This window comes from Eurosta solidaginis, chromosome 4 (assembly GCF_040869045.1).
Source record: "Eurosta solidaginis isolate ZX-2024a chromosome 4, ASM4086904v1, whole genome shotgun sequence".
Classification (NCBI taxonomy): Eukaryota; Metazoa; Arthropoda; class Insecta; order Diptera; family Tephritidae; genus Eurosta; species Eurosta solidaginis.
The window spans coordinates 154,725,123-154,747,963 of record NC_090322.1 but is presented as its reverse complement, the minus strand read 5'-3'; the positions used below and the strand labels follow the sequence as shown (position 1 = coordinate 154,747,963).

The window sequence follows — 22,841 nt, the reverse complement described above, 5'->3', positions numbered from 1 at the left end:
TTTCATTTGGGACCAAAATTCATAGAAAAAAAGAACCAAATATATGAAAGAAATGGATCGAGCAAATTTTTGTATTCTTTAGTTGGTTTGCAAACAATTCGGCAATTCACAAATGTGTCGAATTCGTTTAGATCTTTAAGTCAAGTTGTGGTAAATTACAATGTCACACCCACTTTCGTTTTAACAAAAAGCCTTATATGCGTATATATTTTATCGAAAAGCCATAGAAAAAATCCCGTGCCGTAAGCCAAACTAGTTCAGAGCCCGTATTACGTGTTATGATCCATGATCGAAACTAAGTCCAGTACCTCTGAAGTGATGGATCAGATTAATAGCATATGCGCACTGGCGACAAATACTACTCGGTAGATCCACAACTTTATAATTTTTAGAAAAAGTTTGACAGTTGCATAGTTATCGTTTGAGTGAAAATGGTTTTCAGTCAGTGATCGTAACACGTAATACGGGCCCAGTTTTATTGACATAAAAATATTATTTTTAAACTAAATTTGTCCACAGCTCGGTTGTATCATAAAATCAGTCCTAAATGTTTGAAAAAGATATCTAATAGCTGGGTCTTCCATTGTTTTTTTAATAATAAGCAAATTTAGTTCTTTACTCTTCCATTTGCCAATACAACCGCACGCTCCAATTTTCCCATCTAGATTCAGTAAGTGCTAGTTTTGCAATGTACACTTTTTTTCCTTATAATTTTTTTAGAGAAAATATGCAAATCAAATCTCAGAAATATTGAATTTAGCCACAGTCCTCAGATTAACCATTGAAAAGTTTTAAAAGTTTCAACTGTGTAGTAATGGAATTTTGATCACATTTAACTAGTTACGAGAAATTAGTTAACAATGTTATTATTACAGTCTCTGGGGTCTGCTCTCCAACGGAAATAATCTGGCACAAAGCGTTTATATCAGATCTAAGTGGAGCATTTGCCAAGTTAACGCTTTAAAAAAATATTTTTGCCGTACTTCGAATGAAAATATTCTTTGAGTAAAGATAATTAGTATTCTAAATTATGTACACTGAAATTTTTTAAATATCCAATATTTTGATATAATCATTGTACCTAAAATTACTCAAAATGTGCTTCATATTATTGGTATAATCTCGACAGACAAACTTTTTTCGATTGAACCCTTTGGGCAGGCCGGAAACATATATAAACTTTTAATTCTGTAGCGGATATTGAGTTTGGCAGTTGCATAGTACAAACGCCTTTAACTTCCAGACAAAAAGTTGGAAAATATAGCCGCATCGCAGTGTGAGGCATCTTGCGTGATTTAAATATCGACATCGCAAACGAAAAGTAGCACTTTCAAAATGTTTACATAACAAACTATCAATACCTATCGGCATGTTTTCACGTAAAACTTGAACATAAATTAAGGGAGTGGTAAGTCCACTTAATACAAAACAAATTACTCTTATAATTTGATTTGATTTTCAATCCAAGAATGGCTTCATCATTGACAAACTCCGTCAAATTTCTTTGAGGTGCACGTACATTTGCAACAACTTTTTGTTAAGTCAAATAGTGAAAAAAATCCATCACGAAAATTTTTTGATAACCGATCCAAATATCAGGATTCTTCTTGATTCTTCAGCAATTAAATGAAATTGGTTTGCTTCAATATCCAACACTTTTCTAAACTATCTGCTAGATGCAGTTCCATTGTTCTGCTACATTATAATGACAACAATTTTTTTGGTAAGAAATCCATTGACGTAAATGGAAAATTATATAAATTTTGTTGTTAAGAAAATTGTGTGAGCGGTGTTGTAGATTTTTACCCATGGCTCAATTATATGGTTGGTTCATCTTATCAGCTGATTATATTTATTTCATTGCATGGTCGATGGGATTGTCAAAGGGAGGTGGCAAGCTTAAAATGAAACCAACACATTGGCAACATTTACACTTACAAAAACTGACAAGTTTTATGTTTCCATTCCATACCATTCGCACCAACACCAGTGCACAGATTATGACAATTTGAACAGACATATTTTGTTATTGTACAGATGAGACAACCATATAGTTGAACCATGTTTTCACCTCAGTGAAATAGGAACATAAGTACCAACATCTTTATTACAGCGTAAAAAGGACCAAAATTGAAAAAAAGAACCAGCGGACCAAATGGGGTTGTAAAGGACAATTTTTGGTCCAAATGGGGTAAGGTGGCAACCGTGTTTTGGCTTGACTTTCCAATCTCTTCTCACGTAGTTTTTACTCTTATTTAAGCTCTCTCTCTCTTTGTACTAAACTATCTATGGATTCCATTTAGTTGTCCCAAATTTATCTGAAGTTTATCATGATTCATGAATTTACTGATTTTGTCCTGAATTTTGTAGTTTCCTTCTGAATGCTTTACGAAACGTATGTGTTGTGAGTAGTGTCCGGCAATAGTCGTTATATATTAAACTTCGTTTTAAGGATAAAAAGTTAAAGCGAAAATCAAATTTTCGGATAATAGCATGCACCAACTTGCAAACAAAAGAAATAAAAAAAGTAACTTTGAAAACATAAATTTAATGCATCATTCAAAGTGCAGTGTCACAACTAATTAAGTCATTTTTGCAGATATTGCAAATAAAACTAGTTAATCTTCATGATGAATTATATAAGATGAAACCATAAATGTGCAAAAGTTATAAAAACCGACCTTTAAATTTTTGGTTGTAGAAATTGCGCAAATAAAAATGATTATAAATTCTATATGAAAATTTATTTTTTGAAAATTGTGTGCATATTTACTGAAATAAATTTGTGTGCAAATTATTTGTTGCTCAATTATTACGAATACTAAGGATTTGACAAAGTTAAATAGGCATGGGTTAAACACGCGATCAACAACATTTTGGTAAGTTAACTTAATATACCTACTTAGATATATAGATGGATAATTGTTTAGGTCTATTGTGTCCTCATATACTTCACAACACCTCGTCCAATCTGACTTACTTGATGCAGCTCAGTAGCTCTCCTCGGTTGAGGGTTTTTATGTCTGAATACCTTGAACATGGCGTTCTCAAAAACTCAGTCGTACGTCTTGAGATTGGGTCGCATTCTAAGAGGGTATTTTGCGCCGCATTCGCTGAACGATCAAGAACCAGCAGGTATCATTTGATGAAATGCCCTATTTCTGCACGTGGTGGTTTTATCTACAATGACCTGTAAAAATAGCTGTTAGAATTCTTAGGTTATTTTTGGAAAGACTTATGACTTCTCTACGACGATATGTACTAAAGTCTTGTAACAGTAACGTAGATTGCTTTAAATCAGTTCTCTTCTCCCGTTTTCGTCTCTTCTAGCAATTTATGCTACCCAATTTCCTGTAGGCCAACTGGCAACAGCGGCTCGGAACCAGTGGTTCGTGCAGTCGCTGCCTCTCTGGGACCCATATCAAAAGATTTACATAGGGTGTTCTTAATTGGTGTTCTAAATTGGTTAACTCCATAATAGTGTTAACTTTATTTCGAAGGCCCAAACTATTTGAGTGTGGCTTGGCTGTCGCTAAGCATAGCCATGGTTTCATTGGAGCATCTGTGTTGAAGATTCGGCACTGACTTAAGGTCCCGTTGTGATATCACGTCGATATCTACCCACTCAAACCTACAGGTCGACTTAGCAAATGTCAGGAGTTTCTTAGGTTCCAAGTTAACCAGATCACAAAGATTGTCAAAGAAAGGAGATCCTAGAGATTTCTTCCTCTTGTGCCAAAGCGCCGGATAATCGCACAAAAAATGCGTATATTTTAGCTTGAAATATGAAGGGATATACTCCCAAAAGCGCACTTTCTTATTTTTTATGTTCTAGTATATAAAAGACACATACATCAGCTGTGGAATGACACAGGGTAAGTGGTCATAAGGTCAATTGATCTACCGATCGTTTAAAATGTCCAAAAATACAGCCGCAGTGGTGTAGTGGCAGCATGATCCGGCTGCCACATCGAAGGTCCTGAGTTCCATCCCCAGACGAAGATATACACAAAATTTAGAAACACGTATTTTCAATTAGAAAAAAAAAATGTTCTAACCGGAGGCGCCTTTCGGTAGTGGAATTAAAGCTTCAGTGGAAACTCATATGCCTTGCAGATGCCGTTCGGAATCAGTTTAAAACATATAGGTTCCGTATCAGCAATTTGTAGGAAAAATTAATTGAATAACGCCGCAAATTGGAAGAGAAGCTCGGCCCTAATCTCTTCGGAGATATATCGCGCCTTGTATTTAGTTTTTATTTTTATTTATGAGGGCAAGGATTTTATGACCTTTTAAATTTAAAGTATCAGCAATTCAGGAAATTTCTTTTTGGCTTTTTAATTATTTAGAGAAAGGCCCAGCCCAAAAAAAAATTTCATAGGAATCATGAATGATGTAACAAACTGTTTAATCGTGTATCCGAGATTTGGTTGAATCTTAAAGTGGGAGAGTGGGTGAGGAAGGCCTCGACGGCGGTTCATGCGTGTAAAAGAATGCTGGCGTAAACGTGGGGTCCATCGCCCTCTCTGTATTTCATTTGGAACTTATTGCTGGTGTAGAGATGATATATAATGTGAAGTACGTTATTGTTGAACGGCCACACAAGTAAGAATCTAACTCAAAAACTAGGATGGTTATGCAGTCTATCAGTACATGACGTAACGATAGCCTTAAAAAAACCCGACGGCTGCACTGTATGCAGAACATATCGTTAACAACTGCAACGAGCCTCAATACGTCGGGGCAGTTTAAGTGCATACCGCATAGCCATAGTAAGAAAGCGTCAACAAATACTACAACAGCAGATTTCATTGGCGCGAAAGCGCTCAAATGGCAAACGAGGCAATACGCGTGTACACTGTTGGTTCCAAAGTAATAGACGGAGTTGGGTCTGTGATACCCTGCGCCCATCAGTTCCTCCAAGCTGCAAGATCATTGCAATGTTTTTAAGGAGGAAGTAGTAGCCGTTAAGAAGCCAGTGGAAATACTCGAGTAAAACAGGTTAAACTGCAGACGCTTCTATTCAAAAATTGACAGCCAAAGAATAATTAAGGCAACAATTTTGCCACGTACAACACTTAAAAGTGTAGGAAAATGCATGCAATCAGCAAAAAAAAAAAATCTGGATAGGATGGAGCTAACATCTACCTATATTGGATTCCTCGACCTAAAGAAATATACGGAAATTATCGACGTTTTTTCGCAATGAAAAAAATTTCAAATTTCTTAACCAAATCAAACAAAATAGAAGTCGAGTTGGACTTCTCACTTTCTGAACTTGGTTCTCGATTAAAAATGTCTACTCCTACGTCCTCAATAATTATGCGTCTACTACCTGCGACTAAAGATCTGCAAGACTTGCTTGCAGGTATTCTTAACTCTCCGTAAGGATGTATGTTTCTGCTTCAGAGTTGCACTTACTTGGGAGCCATCATAACCAGCGAAAAGACACGGTGCTTCATTCTTGCCAACAATTACCATTTTCGAACTATTCGTACTCATAATTTTTTACTGATATATGTAACCTTGTTATTCCAACGCCTCGACATCCGCAAACTACATGTACGGGATGAAATTTGAAACCGGCAGAGTGGAGTCCACAAGCTACATATATGCATACAATATAGTACAAGATGACCTCAGTACTTTACTAACATAGTCTGCATTAGTGCATATATATACAATAGCAATCTATTCTGTGTCTAGATAAACCAACATTCAAATTTTCGTAAAGATAAGGACCGGTACAGAAAGTTTTGCAGATTTGAAACTCTCTATAAGTTGTATAGTAATGACAAAGCAGGCTTTGAATTAATTATATCTGAATTCGTGTTTTATAAAATTTTTAAAATTAACTAGGCAATAACGAGGAATATGAGTAAGATAGAAGAGGAACATTAAATAATGTTCTACATTTGGACAAAAATACCAATGTTGGTTACAAAACTCACAGGATTATCCTATGACTCTGCCACAAGTATAACTTTGAAATTCAAGGAAGGCTTAGTGAAGGACAAGATGTAGGCGCCCAAAGGGATTATCAGATGCCCAGTTGGAGAATAATGTCCTATATCTTATTAGGAAACAGCGAGTCATACCAACAAGAGGTCTTACCAAAAAAGCCAAAACCACATTTGTGCAAATCACACGAATAAAGTAGAGAAATTGCATTTAATCGTCATCGCCGCAGTATATATGTACATACTTATGTAAATATTTGAATTTTCAAAATGCTGTAAATTCTACATTTTAGGTCGAATTCTAAGCCGCTTGGACTCAATGGCCAACTTTTTGTCTTTCATCCAAAATTAACACAAAAAATATTTTATTTTTATTTTTTATTTTTTCATTTTTTTTTTTGCTTTTTATGGGTATTTTGTCGTTTTGTTTACATATCGAAGCGGTATATACAAATGTAAATATGGGCTATTTTATGTAGGTTTTGAAGTAAGGTTATCTTCTTTCGCACAGAGCTGAGTCAGAAAACATTTTCTAAGTTAAAAAAAAAAGTGTAGTTTTTTATTTGGAAATATTTTGTTGATTTTTATTACATTTTATTAGTGTTTTACTGTGTATAATGCAAACAGGCTTCTTGCACTGATGGCATAGTCTTCTTGTCGGTCTCTTTCTTTTAGATTCTTTGTGATAGCATATGAAGCATATTCCTTTAAGTTTTGAATGCCCACGATTGTCCTTATCTAAAAAAGCTTCATCGAATTCAAGATCATTTGTTGATAGGGCCTGAATACTTTTCCCAGTCACGCATTCTATAGCACGACGCGTTGGAGTATCGGAGGCATACATAACTTTTCTCCCAATTCTTGCAAAAACATGCGACGGCGACCTGTAAAATAAAGGGGTGTTTTATAGCCACATAATTATTTGATTACAAAGCACAGAACTCCCTTGGATGTTAAAGACGAGGGATTATTTTCCGTATATTTGATATATGCAGCAAGAGCAGATTACTTACTTACTTACTTACTTACTTAATTGGCGCTTAACCGTTTAAACGGTTATGGCCGTCCAACGAGGCGCGCCAGTCGCTCCTTCTCTCTGCCAACCGAGCAAGAGCAGATACGTAAAGCATATTATTAAAAAGTGCGAGCGGTTTGTTTTGCGTTCGCATGAATATTGTCCCAGCATCTTGTCCATTGTATCCACACCTCCTTTGCTCCTGTTATAAAACAATATTATGTTCGGTTTTTTTTTTTTATCTGATATAATGATGTAATGTTGACAGTAAAACTACCGCTTTTTTCTTCTTCGTACAATTTTTTTATTTTGTCCGAACCCAAATAGTGTTGAAAACTCTTCTCTTTGAGATGACGCTTTGAACTCCAGAGGCAGACAGGCTTTATTTTTCTTCATTGTGCCAACCAAAGATATTTACCAATTTTTCAATGTATCTGCTAGGGCAATGGATGTGAAAAAGTTGTCACATGTCACATTTCGACCAGAATTTTTATAGTATGAAACTATATCTTTGACAACTCTCTCCCTTACGTTGTTAGACTTTCCAGTATATATCTGCGCTGTTAGAGGATAATATGTTTGGGAGTCACATATTCACCATAAGTTTATACCATATTTCGCTGGTTTTGACGGCATATACTGTGTGAACTTAGTGCGACCTCTGAAAGGAAAAAGTTTCTCATCAACTGTGACATTCTCCCGTGGTTGGTAGCTGTCTCGCAAATTGGTGTTCAGCACAGTGAAGATCTCAGAAATTGGCGCTGCTTTATCTGAACGCATCCTATTTTTCCTCGTATTTTCTTGGTCGAAACGTATAAAATGTAAAATTTCCTGAAACCCTTTCAAAGACATTGTTGCTCTATATAGAGGGATTGCATTTATTTTCCAGAGCATGTTGGTGTCCTCCATGTTTGAGTTATGACTCCCCATTACTAACAAAATACCAAAAAAAGCACACAACTCTTCTTCGTCTGGATCGTTCCAGACATATTTTCTAAAATTTTGTAAACATTTTAATAAATTAATTGTTCTAGAACTTGAAAAAAATGCATACTTACTGACTTTCATACCGCCTCTGGAAATGTGGCATTGTTTTCAGGTTCATCTAAGGTAAAATCGGTTGCATCATTCTCGTTATCAGAGTCCAAGTTTTGAAGGAGCTCTTCAAAGTATTTTTCTTTCATATCATGTGACGGGCTAGAAGTAAGTTACGTAAATAATTAAAATATTTATGTAAAAAATCTAGGTGAAAGTAATTACCAAGCCACTGCACAAAATTTTAAAATCTTTCACTTTATTTTCCATATTATTTTAATAGCCACTAATCTTATTGTTGTGGTTTTAATATACGACGTGTTTCGCTTAAAAATCCAAAAAGACTGAAACTCCAAAACTGCATATTCCAGTATTTATATGATTTAATTTTCACTGTAATAAAATTGCATCAGCGACTGACACAGAATTTTGTTCACCGATTCCACGCAAAAATTCAACTTGATAATTTCTGAGAAAAAATATTTCAATGCCTACTTGATTAGTAAATTTGACATTTTGAAATAAATTCTCAACTTTCCAAGTGTAAAACGTACGCAAGCTGCAAAAACTTATAGGATTTACATATGTAAATACTGCTGCGATATGTAGTTAAAGCTTACTGCTGCGGTGAAAATAGAAAAGTTGGATTGTGGAGTCTGGCCAGATGAGAAGGCTTTATTTTCGTGAGTGATTTAATGACTGTTTAAGTTTAGAGGCGGTCTTTATAATAATTTAGAAATCGATATTTTTTTCTTGTTATTTTATCTTTATTTTTCGTTTGGCTAGACGAACATATTTTTAAACCTATAAGACCTCATAGTTCGTATTCATTTCAAAATTTATCAATAAAAATTCAAAATTATTTCTGGGTAATCACAGTGTGTGACGAATTTTCTTCAACATTTAAATAAGAATTCAAATATTTGTGGATAAATTTCAAAGTGTCAAAATCGTCTGGCCAGACGAATACGTTAAAATGTGTTGAATTTATTTGCCGCTAATCGGAGGTTAAGGTATCCAATTCTACTGCTTGCATGCTGGAGAGAATATTATTATACGGAAAAAGCCACCATGATAGAAAAGTTTTAAAGAAATGTCTGGTTTGGCAGGCTACATATTTGTGAATTTGGGCATAAACTCGCCATTCTCTACGATGGGAACCGTCAACACAAAAACCTATGTGCATAAGTGTATTCAAAAATGTATTTTGCCATCCTTTCGTCGCCATAATGGTTATTCAATACTTAAGATGGACTTGGCTCCAGAGAAGCACGTTCGAATTACCCAAAAGTTGTTCAAAGATAACAGTGTAAATTATGTTAGGAAAAACTTGGATCCACCCAACGTGCTTTAGTTACAGCCAATTAAGCAATATTAGGCTGAAATGAAAGCAAAGCTTTTGAAAATAGGGAAAGCAACAAAAACCGTTATGGAAGCAAAAAGCATGGGTCGAACAATGTCGCTAAAAGTGGATAAAGCAGTTGTACAAAACTTGATGTCGGGTCTTTACAGAAAAACTCGGTCATACGAACAGCAAAGAATAAATTGATAAGACTTATTTGCCTGTCATTGACATAAATATGTATTTCCATGCTAATTAACAAAGTACAAACAAAATAGCTGTTAGTACTTACTAAGCATTTTTCGATTTTCCGCTTAAGTTTTCATGTAAACGCATGGACGAACATGTCTCAATCAAATTTGCTTCGATGCTGATAGTTTTGATATGAGGAAGTCTATATATAATAATAATAATACCCAAAGCGCGCCCAACCCTCGCGAGGGGATTTGTTTTTGCCGAGTTGTTGATAGGGGAGGTTTGTTAAGCGTCGAGATCTAAAACTGCTAGAATAAAAATCCTCAGCTGAGTACTATACATAACAGTTAGAAATTATGCATATACTACATTGTTAAATAAGTGAACAATTTTAGTATGTAAACTTTTATTTTTATTTTATTTGATTTTTTTCTGTTACGAGTTAAGATAGGATACGACAGTTTTCTTTATGGTAAAAAGTGAATCCGTTACATAAAATAGTTTGAGTATTAAAATCATGACACAAACACCGAAAAGATTCATTCAATTCGAAACTATTTCTACACTGCCTCAAAAGAGGAGGTTTGTAGTGTCTTGACACTCGTAATGGGACGTTAAAGTACACTTCGTTCAAAAAAATTGAACTAGAAATCAATCCATTCAGAAGTTTAGCCATAAATATAATGCCTAGCATTTCTCTACGACTTGCAAGAGTTGGAATAATGATAAGCTTCAACCGACTAGTATAAGGGGGAAGATTATACGCAGAGTACCACTGAAAATTCCATAAAGAGAAGACTAGAAATTGATTTTGTATTGATTCAAGTATATCTGCATGGCCTCGATATTCTGGATTCCAGACTATTGAGTATCGGTCTAACTAAAGAGATGAAAAGGGCTTTAGTTACATAAGGGCACTAAATTTTTTGAACCACCGTTTCACGAATGAAAGAACACCTCTAGCCTTATTGGCATTAATATGAAAGTTGAAACTATGTTTAGCATCTATCGTGACTCCCAAGTCCACAAAATAGTTTACTGATAGAATACAATAATTATTAATGACGTAAGAGGCTGCTGGCAAAAATCTTCGAGAGAGGCACACGAATTTGCATATACTGAGTTTCAGCGGCATTGAATTTACGTTGCACCAAGTAACTAGGCAGTTTAAATCCACTTGAAGTAAGGGACGTTCTTCGATAGGCGCACAAGACCTAAAAAGTATTACATCATCAGCATACATTAAGATTTTGGAATATTTTATAATCGTACAGATATCATTAATAAATAGCAAGAACAGAATTGGACCAAGGTAACTGTGTAGCCAACGAGCTTTTTCGATGGCTATTTTAATTTACCGAAATAAAAATGCCAATTTTCAATAAACGGTATAAATTTATTGAAGCGATTTGAAATGCAGCCGGGTTTGATTTAGCCTATGCACTCTAATTAGCGATTGAACAACGAGTAAAAAATGTAAATGTTAGGTGAAACTAATGAGAGCCTTCAGCAAAGGCAAAAGCAATAAATGAGATTAATTTGGATGAATTTGTGTATATGAACGTATTTATATGCTAGTATGTATCTAAAATGAATTTGCCTTCTCATTGCTTCGCAGAGCAATTTCCAATGTATGTATGTATGTACATATGTAAAATGTATTAATTTGGAGCGGAGTTTGTCATATTATATTAACTGGACTGCGCTGCTAGCATAGTTCCGTTTTCGGCAGTGCCCAGCAAGCCAACAGCTAATGGTTCTGCTGTAGACAGTGCAGGCGTAACCAAACATTCTCCATCGTTGGAAGGCCAGGGCTTTCAACCTCATCTTGCTTCGGGAGTGGGCACAATTTTCTGATAGCTCTCCCCGATGGTCCCAGTGGCAGTTTTTAGCTCTGCAACTCGCGATACTCCATCTGTTTCGCTAATAAGTTTGACGACTCTTGCTAGTGGCCACTTAAGTGGTGGCAAATTTTCGTCTTTCACTAAAACGACGTCGTTGATAGATAGGCCAGATTTTTGTTTACGCCATTTCGACCGCTGTTGTAGCAAAGTTAAATACTCTTCACGCCATCGGACCCAAAATATTTGCTTGTAGTATGAAATTCGCTGCCATTGATCTAAGCGATTAAATTTAAGAGCGGTGAGGTTAGGCTCGTCAAACAAGGCGAGAGGAGCCGTTCCTATGAAGTGCGCAGGTGTCAAAACGTCCAGATCATCGGGATGCTGTGAAAGTGAAAACAAAGGTCTAGAGTTAATGATTGCCGCAATGTGGCATACGAGCGTGCGCAGCTCATCAAAGTTTAACAAAGAATTTCCGGCTGTTCGATAGAAATGATGTTTTGCCGTTTTTACTGCTGCCTCCCACAATCCACCAAAGTGAGGAGAGCGTGGAGGAATGAATCGCCAATCGATAGAATTGTCTAAACAAAGCTCATGTACTGCCTTCGCATGATCATTGCTAAGAAAAAGCCGCCTCAATTCAGCAAGGTCATTCTTTGCGCCGACGAAGTTGGTAGCGTTGTCTGACCATATCCTGGCAGGACAACCTCGAGTGAGAATGAAGCGTTTGAGAGAATTTAGAAAAGCCTTCGTAGAGAGATCCATAACTAGCTCCAAATGAACAGCCTTGGTAGCGAAGCATATGAAGATACAAATGTAACACTTTATGGGCTGCTTGTTACGTATTTCGTTTTTGTAGAAGAATGGTCCACAAAAGTCAACGCCTGTGACCATGAATACATACGATGTATTAACTCGATCATGAGGGAGGTCCGCCATGATGTGTTTAGCTATATACGGTTTAGCTTGAAAGCAGATTATGCATTTACTTTCAGTATTCGAGACGGTTTTTCGACCTCCGATTGGCCAGTATTGCAAGCGATTGTTAGCCAGCAGCGCACGAGGTCCAGCATGTAAATTGCGCCTATGGAAGTGCATGATGACTGCATGCGTTACCGGATGGCGTCTGGGCAATATGATAGGATGTTTTGCATTGAAGTCCAAAGCTGTTTTTTGGAGTCGCCCACCCACACGGAGTAAACCATAATCGTCGATAAATGGAGAGAGAGACGCGATGCAGCTGGATGCCCTTACACCTTCACCATTTTTCAAAGCACTGTAATCATCACGAAGATTCGACATTTGAATTGTGCGCAAAAGCAGTTTTATCCCTCCACGAATATCGTCAACTGTCAACCCTGGATGTCGAGCCCTATGAACGAATTTGTAAATGTAAGCGAAAACGTGTTGCAGCTTTGTAAACGAAGTATTGTATTTGCATTCCAAAGTTATATCAGATAACCGAGGGACGGCCAGTAGTACTTTCTTGCGAAGTTCAGGGAGCTCCTTTACTACACTACAACTTAATGGCCATTTGTTCCGACGATCAGCTAGAAACTCTGGACCATGCATCCAAATTGGTGATTCTATTAGTTCGCTAGGAGATGCACCTCTTAATAAAATGTCTGCTGGATTTAGCTTAGTTGGTACGTAATTCCACTCCATTTTTGCCGTCAGCTCTTGTATTTGTGCTATACGGTTGGATGTAAAAACTTGAAATCGAGATGGTTCAACGCTCAGCTCCCGAAAAGCTAGCTGATGAAGAAGTGAAATTCAGAAACATGTCCTAGTAACCATCGCCGTTTGTAAACTTACAATTTTTCTCTAATATCAATTACACTAAAAAGGGCAATTGTAAACATTCATTTCAGCTATATCGTGCATTAGTTGCGATAACAATGCTGCGCCACACAATTCTAGTTTCGGTACTGTGAGAGTTTTGAGAGGTGCTACACGCGATTTCGAGCAAACTAAATGTGCCTGCTTCCCCTTTTCGTTGCCAGATACTACGTATACACAGGCTCCGTAGGCCTCTATGCTTGCGTCGCTGAAACCATGAACCTCAACTACTCCCTTTGTAACGATAGATAGTCTAGGAAAACAAAGTTTAGGTATGCTTACGAGGTCTTCATACAAACTATTCCACGATGAGTCCAACGATGAGGGCAAGCTTTCGTCCCAGTTGAGTCGTTCTCTCCACAGATGCTGAAGGAAAATCTTTGCCCTTGAAATTTTCGGACCAACTAAACCCAATGGGTCGTAAAAACGAGCGATTGTTGATAACACCGATCGCTTGCAATTTCTCTTTGCTGTATTTGTGGGTGTAAATGTGAACAGCAGGCGATCGAAGGCAGGATCCTAAGTAAGACCAAGTGTTTTAGTGATGTTAGTTCCTTCATCGAAGCTTAAGAGAGTTTCGGTTTCTTCGGGTGGTGTGTCTCGAAGAAGATTAGAGTTATTGGAGCACTACTTACGTAATTTATACTGGCCCCTAGCCAACATTTCAGTTATTTCATTCATGATATGTCGAACTTCTTGAACAGAATCTCCTCCGGTAATAAGATCGTCGACATAAAAGTCTCTCTTCAATATTTTAGAACCAACAGGAAATGAGTGCTGTTCGTCAAACGCTAATTGATGCATTGATCGCACCGACAAAAATGCAGCTGGGCGAGTACCATACGTAACTGTATCAAGTTTGAAAATTTGAATGGGATGTCGTGGGGTATCGCGCCATAAAATGCACTGCAAGTAGGAATCAGACTCTGCCACCCGAACGCATCTATACATTTTGCAGATATCGCCTGTCAAGGCGACCGGCAATGTTCGAAATCGCAATAATGTGTTAAAGAGTTTGGGTTGTATGGTAGGCCCTGTCATGAGCACATCGTTGATTAAATACCCGGTTGACGTGGCTGCCGAGCCATCAAATACTACCCGAAGTTTAGTGGTAGTACTTTCCTTTAAAACGCAGTGATGTGGTAGAAAATATTACAAAGATTATGATTTGATTCGCTAACTAACGACATATGTTTCAAATCTAAGTACTCATGAATGAAAGCAGCGTACTGAGCCTTTAATGTTGGTTGTCGCTCTAGTTTACGCTCTAAATTCAGAAATCTACGCAAAGCTTGTGAGTATGACTCTCCCAACAGGCTTATATTTGATTTAATAGCCAAACGAACAGAATAATCCCCAGCGGGTAGTCTAACGAAGTTAGCCTTAAAATGGGATTCACAATCCATTTCTTCTTTGGTATATTTGGCAACAGCGGAGCAAGAGCTGTCCATCTCCCAAAATCTACGAACAATCTGATCAAGTTGAACCATGTTTTCATCCTCTACATCGGCTGAGGATATTGCATTCAAGGCCATTGCTGTTTTTGATTACAGTCACCTCCCGAGACTACCCACCCTAACCTGGTTTTTTTAAGTACTGGGAGGCCAGCTGCAAGTTTAATTTGTCCAACGCACAAAAGCTCATAAAAAAGACTTGCACCAATAAGCATATCAACGCGTTGGGGTCAAAGTCACAGTCTGCTAGTCGGATGTTTGAAGGAATGTTCCACGATGATATATTCAGGCCTATGTTGGGTTGATTATCCGTTATGCTGGGAGCTACCAAAGCAGTAATAAGAGTTGAGTATTCGGAAGTTTGGGAGCGAAGATTAATATCAACGGTGAAGCCATCGGAATGGAACTTGGAGTCACCAAGACCGGATACTGATGCAGACGACTTAGTTCTACGCAGCTGTAATTGATGAGCAAGACGCGATGTGATTATGTGTAACTGCGATCCAGAGTCGAGCAGTGCACGGCATGGTACCCAAGTACCGGCATTGTTTTTGACGTCAATCACTGCAGTAGCCAAGAGCACAACATCAAATTTGATATTCTGAGCAACTGAGGAAGAGGGGGAAACTACTGTCAAAGAGATATGGGGCGGTTGTAAAGCAGATTGCGATGATATTTTTGGATTATGATCCGAGTTTGCGGCTTCCTGCTTGTTGGAGTGTTGGAGATGCAATAAGCTATGATGCTTATTGCCACACGAACGACATAAGCCAGCATTGCATGCTCTAAGCTGGTGACCTTTTCGAAGGCAATTAAGGCATAACGAAAGCTTCTTTTAGGCGTAGTTGTGGCGATAAATTATTAAAGCGAGTGCAAGTATATATTGAGTGGTCTGTGTTGTCACAAAACACACAGCCATTAGATATGTTAGTTGTTATAAAAGATTTTCTACTAGTGTTAGAAGTTCTACTGTTCTTTCCCACCTGAGATATGCGTGTGCTTGCTGCAACTGAGTGTTCAACATTTTCCAACTTTTGACATCGTTTCTCTAGAAAGGTAGTGAATTGTTCGCAAGACGGTATAACATCCAAGGGAGCAGTTTCTTCCCACTTTGTCTGCGTTGCACTGTCTACCTTTTGAAGAAGAATATGTATGACAATGCATGCCGCTATTTTTTCCGAATTCCCAATGGTTAGCAGTGCTCTTAAGTTGGCGTTAACCTTGTCAGACAGCTCACGCAATTTAGCTGCCGAAGAAGCTCTACCCTCTTAAACCCCAGAATCTCAGTGATGTGTGCCTGGAAAATAAGACGCTTATTGTTAAAACGTTTTTCAAGTAGTTCTAAAGCAACACTATAATTTGAACCACTGATCTCTAACGAACGGATGGTGTCTAATGCTGCCCCTTCCAGCGATGTTCGCAAATGCTGCATCTTTTCGACATCCGTTAGATCAGGATCCTTCCCGATTATGGTAGTAAACATGTAGATAAAGTCGGTGTATTCAGTGTAGTTTCCGCTGAAAATAGGCAACTTCAGCTCAGGTAAACGTGGCCGACTTTGTATTATAATAGTTTGCCCTTCATATGTTTGATCATGGCGCATAGTTGAACAAGGTGGCATTTGAGATGAACGCTTTCGAATCTCATGCTGAATACGAGACCTGAGTGAGATGATTAACTCATCGAAGTTTGATCGCAGCTCCCCACCGATTTCATTAAAATCAAGTACTTCGAGTATGTCATGCGCTGAACAAAACGAAGTGCTAATGTGTTCAAGACGTTCCAATCGCACATTCAATTCAGTTTCGTTGATTAAACCATTTTTTTCACCTTCAATGGCGTTTTCAATTGTTTGCGCTTGCACATAAAACGACTGTGCTTTACGCTTATAAAAGGTCACTTTATTTTCTGCAGATAAATCTTCTGCCATCGTAGCAGTGTACCTTACCAATTAAAAATAAGAATTTTGTTGTAGAAAAGGTTCACGAAAAAACTTTATTTCCGCTAATAAAATTAAAGATATTGCGGTAAGCACCCTGATGAAAAGCAATCACGAGATTTTGTAGCGGTAAAAATGTACGGCTTTTAATTGCTTGAAAAATATGCACCACCAGCGACACGTATGTACCCAAGCCGGACTATATATATATAGATGCGAATCTCCGTTAGTTTTATATCACAAAATCGATATTAATATTTAATTTATTAAGATGTTCGATATTGTCCTGAATTTAACAATAAATATCACGTCGGGGTCACCAAAAAATGTGTAGCCAACGAGCTTTTTCGATGGCTATTTTAATTTGCCGAAATAAAAATGCCAATTTTCAATAAACGGTATAAATTTATTGAAGCGATTTGAAATGCAGCCGGGTTCGATTTAGCCCGTGCACTCTAATTAGCGATTGAACAATGAGTAAAAAATGTAAATGTTAGGTGAAACTAATGAGAGCCTTCAGCAAAGGCAAAAGCAATAAATTAGATTAGTTTGGATGATTTTGTGTATATGAACGTATGTATATGCTAGTATGTATCTAAAATGAATTTGACTTCTATTGCTTCGCAGAGCAATTTACAATTTATGTATGTATGTACATATGTAAAATGTATTAATTTGGAGCGGAGTTTGTCATATTATATTAACTGGACTGCGCTGCTAGCATAATTCCGTTTTCGGCAGTGCCCAGCAAGCCAACAGCTAATGGTTCTGCTGTAGACAGTGCAGGCGTAACCAAACAGTAACCTTGTGGGACGCCGGAGGGATCAATGCAATCAAAGTTGTAATGCCCTTGTTTACAAGTGCACGCTGGGTACGAAATGTCTCCTTAAAAGCTTATAATATTTTCACACAGACGGCTTATTGAATAATAAAGGCAATTTTCTACATTAAGACGCTTATTGAGCTCAATCTTCCCTACAAAATTCGAATCTATTATTATTTCATTAGTAGCTAATCGAATGCCTAATGAAGTCAAAAGCTCAATGCAACTCTGTTGGCAGCGTTCCGCTTCCGTTTCCGCTTCTTAGTTTTTGGTGTGTTCAGTGCTTAAAAATGTCATTTGTCAAAGCAAATGTAATTGTCTCCATGGCGGAACGATACAAGGTGGCCGTATCGAACAGCTGATTATAACCTTTTTTATTTAATTTGATACATCAACTACCGGCGCAGTACGATTTTGACATTTGTCCATCGAATTTACATGTACATGGAATTTTTTTTGTTTGTAGGTATGTCACCATGCTCCCACCTTGTATCGTTCCGCCATGATTGTCTGTCTCATCCTTCATACTAATCGAGCAGTTACTTCTGCGTGAAAGCAAAAAATTTACGATTTCATTAGCAGGTGAAATGAGATCATTAATTTTCTGTGTGAAACCCGTATTAGATATGAGTTGCAACGTGAAAGCGTCATGCTCAATACTTCACGAATTTTATTTCATATGTATCCATTTTCTTGATTTTTATACTCAGTTGAGCAGAGCTCACAGAGTATATTTACTTTGATTGGATAACGGTTGGTTGTACAGGTATAAAGGAATCGAGATAGATATAGACTTCCATATATCAAAATCATCAGTATCGAAAAAAAATTCGATTGAGCCATGTCCGTCGGTCCGTCTGTCCGTTAACACGATAACTTGAGTAAATTTTGAGGTATATTGATGAAATTTGGTGTGTAGATTCCTGGGCACTCATCTCAGATCGCTATTTAAAATGAACGATATCGGACAATAACCACGCCCACTTTTTCGATATCGAATATTTCGAAAAATCGAAGTGCTATAATTCATTACCAAATACGGATTAAGCGATGAAACTTGGTAGGTGAGTTGAACTTATGACGCAACATAGAAAACTAGTAAAATTTTGGAAAATGGGCGTGGCACCGCACACTTTTAAAAGAAGGTAATTTAGAAGTTTTGCAAGCTGTATTTTGGCAGTCGTTGAAGATATCATGATGAAATTTGGCAGGAAGGTTACTCTTATTACTATATGTCTGCTTAATAAAAATTAGCAAAATCGGAGAACGACAACGCCCACTTTTAAAAAAAACTTTTTTTAAATTCAAATTTTAAAAGAAAAGTTAATATCTTTACAGTATATAAGTAAATTATGTAAACATTCAACTTCAGTAATTATATATTGCAACAAAATACAAAAATAAAGAAAATTTCAAAATGGGGGTGGCTCCACCCTTTTTCATTTAATTTGTCTAGGATACTTTTAATGCCATAAGTGGAACAAAAATTTACCAATCCTTGTGAAATTTTTTAGAGGCTTAGATTCTAGGACGATAACTGTTTTCTGTGAAAAAGGGCGAAATCAGTTGAAGCCACGCCCAATTTTTATACACATTCGACCGTCTGTCCTTCCGCTCGGCCGTTAACACGATAACTTGAGCAAAAATCGATATATCTTTACTAAACTCAGTTCTCGTCCTTACCTGAACTAACTTTGTATTGGTATAAAAAATGGCCGAAATCCGACTCTGACCACGCCCACTTTTTCGATATCGAATATTACGAACAAAAGAAAAAAATGCCATAAATCTATACCAAATATGAAAGAAGGGATGAAAAATTGTAATTGGATTGGTTCATTGACGCAAAATATAACTTTAGAAAAAAATTTTAAAAATGGGTGTGACACATACCATATTAAGTAGAAGAAAATGAAAAAGTTTTGCAGGACGAAATCAAAAGCCCTTGGAATCTTGGAAGGAATACTGTTCGTGGTATTACGTATATAAATAAATTAGCGGTACCCGACAGATGATGTTCTGGATCACCCTGGTCCACATTTTGGTCGATATCTCGAAAACGCTTTCACATATACAACTAAGGGCCAGTCCCTTTTAAAACCCTCATTAATACCGTTAATTTGATACCCATATCGTACAAACACATTCTAGAGTCACCCCTGGTCCACGTTTATGGCGATATCTCGAAAAGGCGTCCACCTATAGAACTAAGGCCCACTCCCTTTTAAAATACTCATTAACACCTTTCATTTGATACCCATATAGTACAAACAAATTCTAGAGTCACCCCTGGTCCACCTTTATGGCGATATCTCGAAAAGGCTTCCACATATAGAACTAAGGCCCACGCCCTCTTAAAATACTCATTAACACCTTTCATTTGATACTAATATCGTAGAAACAAATTCTAGAGTCAACCCTGGTCCATCTTTATGGCGATATCTCGAAAAGGCGTCCATCTATAGAACTTAGGCCCACGCCCTTTTAAAATACTCATTAACACCTTTCATTTGATACCCATATCGTACAAACCAATTCTAGAGTCACCCCTGGTCCACCTTTATGGCGATATCTCGAAAAGGCGTCCACATATAGAACTAAGGCCCACGCCCTCTTAAAATACTCATTAACACCTTTCAATTGATACTAATATCGTACAAACAAATTCTAGAGTCAACCCTGGTCCATATTTATGGCGATATCTCGAAAAGGCGTCCATCTATAGAACTTAGGCCCACGCCATTTTAAAATACTCATTAATACCTTTCATTTGATACCCATATCGTACAAAATAAATTCTACAGTCACCCCTGGTCCACCTTTATGGCGATATCTCGAAAAGGCATCCACCCATAGAACTAAGGCCCACGCCCTCTTAAAATACTCATTAACACCTTTCGTTTGATACCCATATTGTACAAACGCATTCTAGAGTCAACCCTGTTCCACTTTTAAAACAATATTCCGAAAAGGCGTCCACCTATAGAACTAAGGCCCAATCCCTTTTAAAATACTCATTAACACCTTTCATTTGATACCTATATAGTACAAACAAATTCTAGAGTCACCCCTGGTCCACCTTTATGGCGATATCTCGAAAAGGTCCTATTAAGGTGGCAGACACACTATAGCAAACAACAATATTATATATTAAATAATTTATACCTCATTTATTGGCAATTTAATACCGCAAAAAAAAATTTAAAGCTGCGTCCGGTTCCGAGAAACGGGAGTGTCTGCTAGCTTAAGACTCAAGCCAGCAGACACTTCGTGAAAACACGACCTACGACTTCCGAACGACTTGGATAATTGATATTACATTTATTGGCAATTTAGTACCGCAAAAAAAAATTTAAAGCTGCGTCCGGTTCCGAGAAACGGGAGTGTCTGCTAGCTTAAGACTCAAGCCAGCAGACACTTCGTGAAAACACGACCTACGACTTCCGAACGACTTGGATAATTGATATTACATTTATTGGCAATTTAGTACCGCAAAAAAAAATTTAAAGCTGCGTCCGGTTCCGAGAAACGGGAGTGTCTGCTAGCTTAAGACTCAAGCCAGCAGACACTTCGTGAAAACACGACCTACGACTTCCGAACGACTTGGATAATTGATATTACATTTATTGGCAATTTAGTACCGCAAAAAAAAATTTAAAGCTGCGTCCGGTTCCGAGAAACGGGAGTGTCTGCTAGCTTAAGACTCAAGCCAGCAGACACTTCGTGAAAACACGACCTACGACTTCCGAACGACTTGGATAATTGATATTACATTTATTGGCAATTTAGTACCGCAAAAAAAAATTTAAAGCTGCGTCCGGTTCCGAGAAACGGGAGTGTCTGCTAGCTTAAGACTCAAGCCAGCAGACACTTCGTGAAAACACGACCTACGACTTCCGAACGACTTGGATAATTGATATTACATTTATTGGCAATTTAGTACCGCAAAAAAAATTTAAAGCTGCGTCCGGTTCCGAGAAACGGGAGTGTCTGCTAGCTTAAGACTCAAGCCAGCAGACACTTCGTGAAAACACGACCTACGACTTCCGAACGACTTGGATAATTGATATTACATTTATTGGCAATTTAGTACCGCAAAAAAAAAATTTAAAGCTGCGTCCGGTTCCGAGAAACGGGAGTGTCTGCTAGCTTAAGACTCAAGCCAGCAGACACTTCGTGAAAACACGACCTACGACTTCCGAACGACTTGGATAATTGATATTACATTTATTGGCAATTTAGTACCGCAAAAAAAAATTTAAAGCTGCGTCCGGTTCCGAGAAACGGGAGTGTCTGCTAGCTTAAGACTCAAGCCAGCAGACACTTCGTGAAAACACGACCTACGACTTCCGAACGACTTGGATAATTGATATTACATTTATTGGCAATTTAGTACCGCAAAAAAAAATTTAAAGCTGCGTCCGGTTCCGAGAAACGGGAGTGTCTGCTAGCTTAAGACTCAAGCCAGCAGACACTTCGTGAAAACACGACCTACGACTTCCGAACGACTTGGATAATTGATATTACATTTATTGGCAATTTAGTACCGCAAAAAAAAATTTAAAGCTGCGTCCGGTTCCGAGAAACGGGAGTGTCTGCTAGCTTAAGACTCAAGCCAGCAGACACTTCGTGAAAACACGACCACCGACTTCCGAACGACTTGGATAATTGATATTACATTTATTGGCAATTTAGTACCGCAAAAAAAAAATTTAAAGCTGCGTCCGGTTCCGAGAAACGGGAGTGTCTGCTAGCTTAAGACTCAAGCCAGCAGACACTTCGTGAAAACACGACCTACGACTTCCGAACGACTTGGATAATTGATATTACATTTATTGGCAATTTAGTACCGCAAAAAAAAATGTTAAGCTGCGTCCGGTTCCGAGAAACGGGAGTGTCTGCTAGCTTAAGACTCAAGCCAGCAGACACTTCGTGAAAACACGACCTACGACTTCCGAAAGACTTGGATAATTGATATTACATTTATTGGCAATTTAGTACCGCAAAAAAAAATTTTAAGCTGCGTCCGGTTCCGAGAAACGGGAGTGTCTGCTAGCTTAAGACTCAAGCCAGCAGACACTTCGTGAAAACACGACCTACGACTTCCGAACGACTTGGATAATTGATATTACATTTATTGGCAATTTAGTACCGCAAAAAAAATTTAAAGCTGCGTCCGGTTCCGAGAAACGGGAGTGTCTGCTAGCTTAAAGCTGGAGACATTGGTGCTTTATCGGTAACCGTATCGGTAACCTTATAACAGCTGATTCGACCAACCTTATGAGAATCAATGCAATCGATTATTGGTGCCGCTAAGGTCGTAACCGTATCGTAGCCAACCAATTGGGTTTTGGTTTCCGTCGTAACGATAAACAGCTGATTACGTTAGGGATACGGA

At 37.8% G+C, this 22,841-nt stretch overlaps 1 protein-coding gene across 2 annotated transcripts in view; it reads left to right on the top strand.

Moving 5' to 3' along the window:
* The first annotated feature begins 2,422 nt into the window (after positions 1-2,422).
* Positions 2,423-22,841, top strand: part of LOC137250524 (allatostatin-A receptor-like) — a 239,612-nt gene continuing 219,193 nt past the window's right edge. For both annotated transcript variants that reach the window (XM_067783480.1, XM_067783481.1), the window contains exon 1: positions 2,423-2,879. The gene's annotated coding sequence lies outside the window, so the exon portion shown is untranslated. The remainder of the gene's footprint in view (positions 2,880-22,841) is intronic.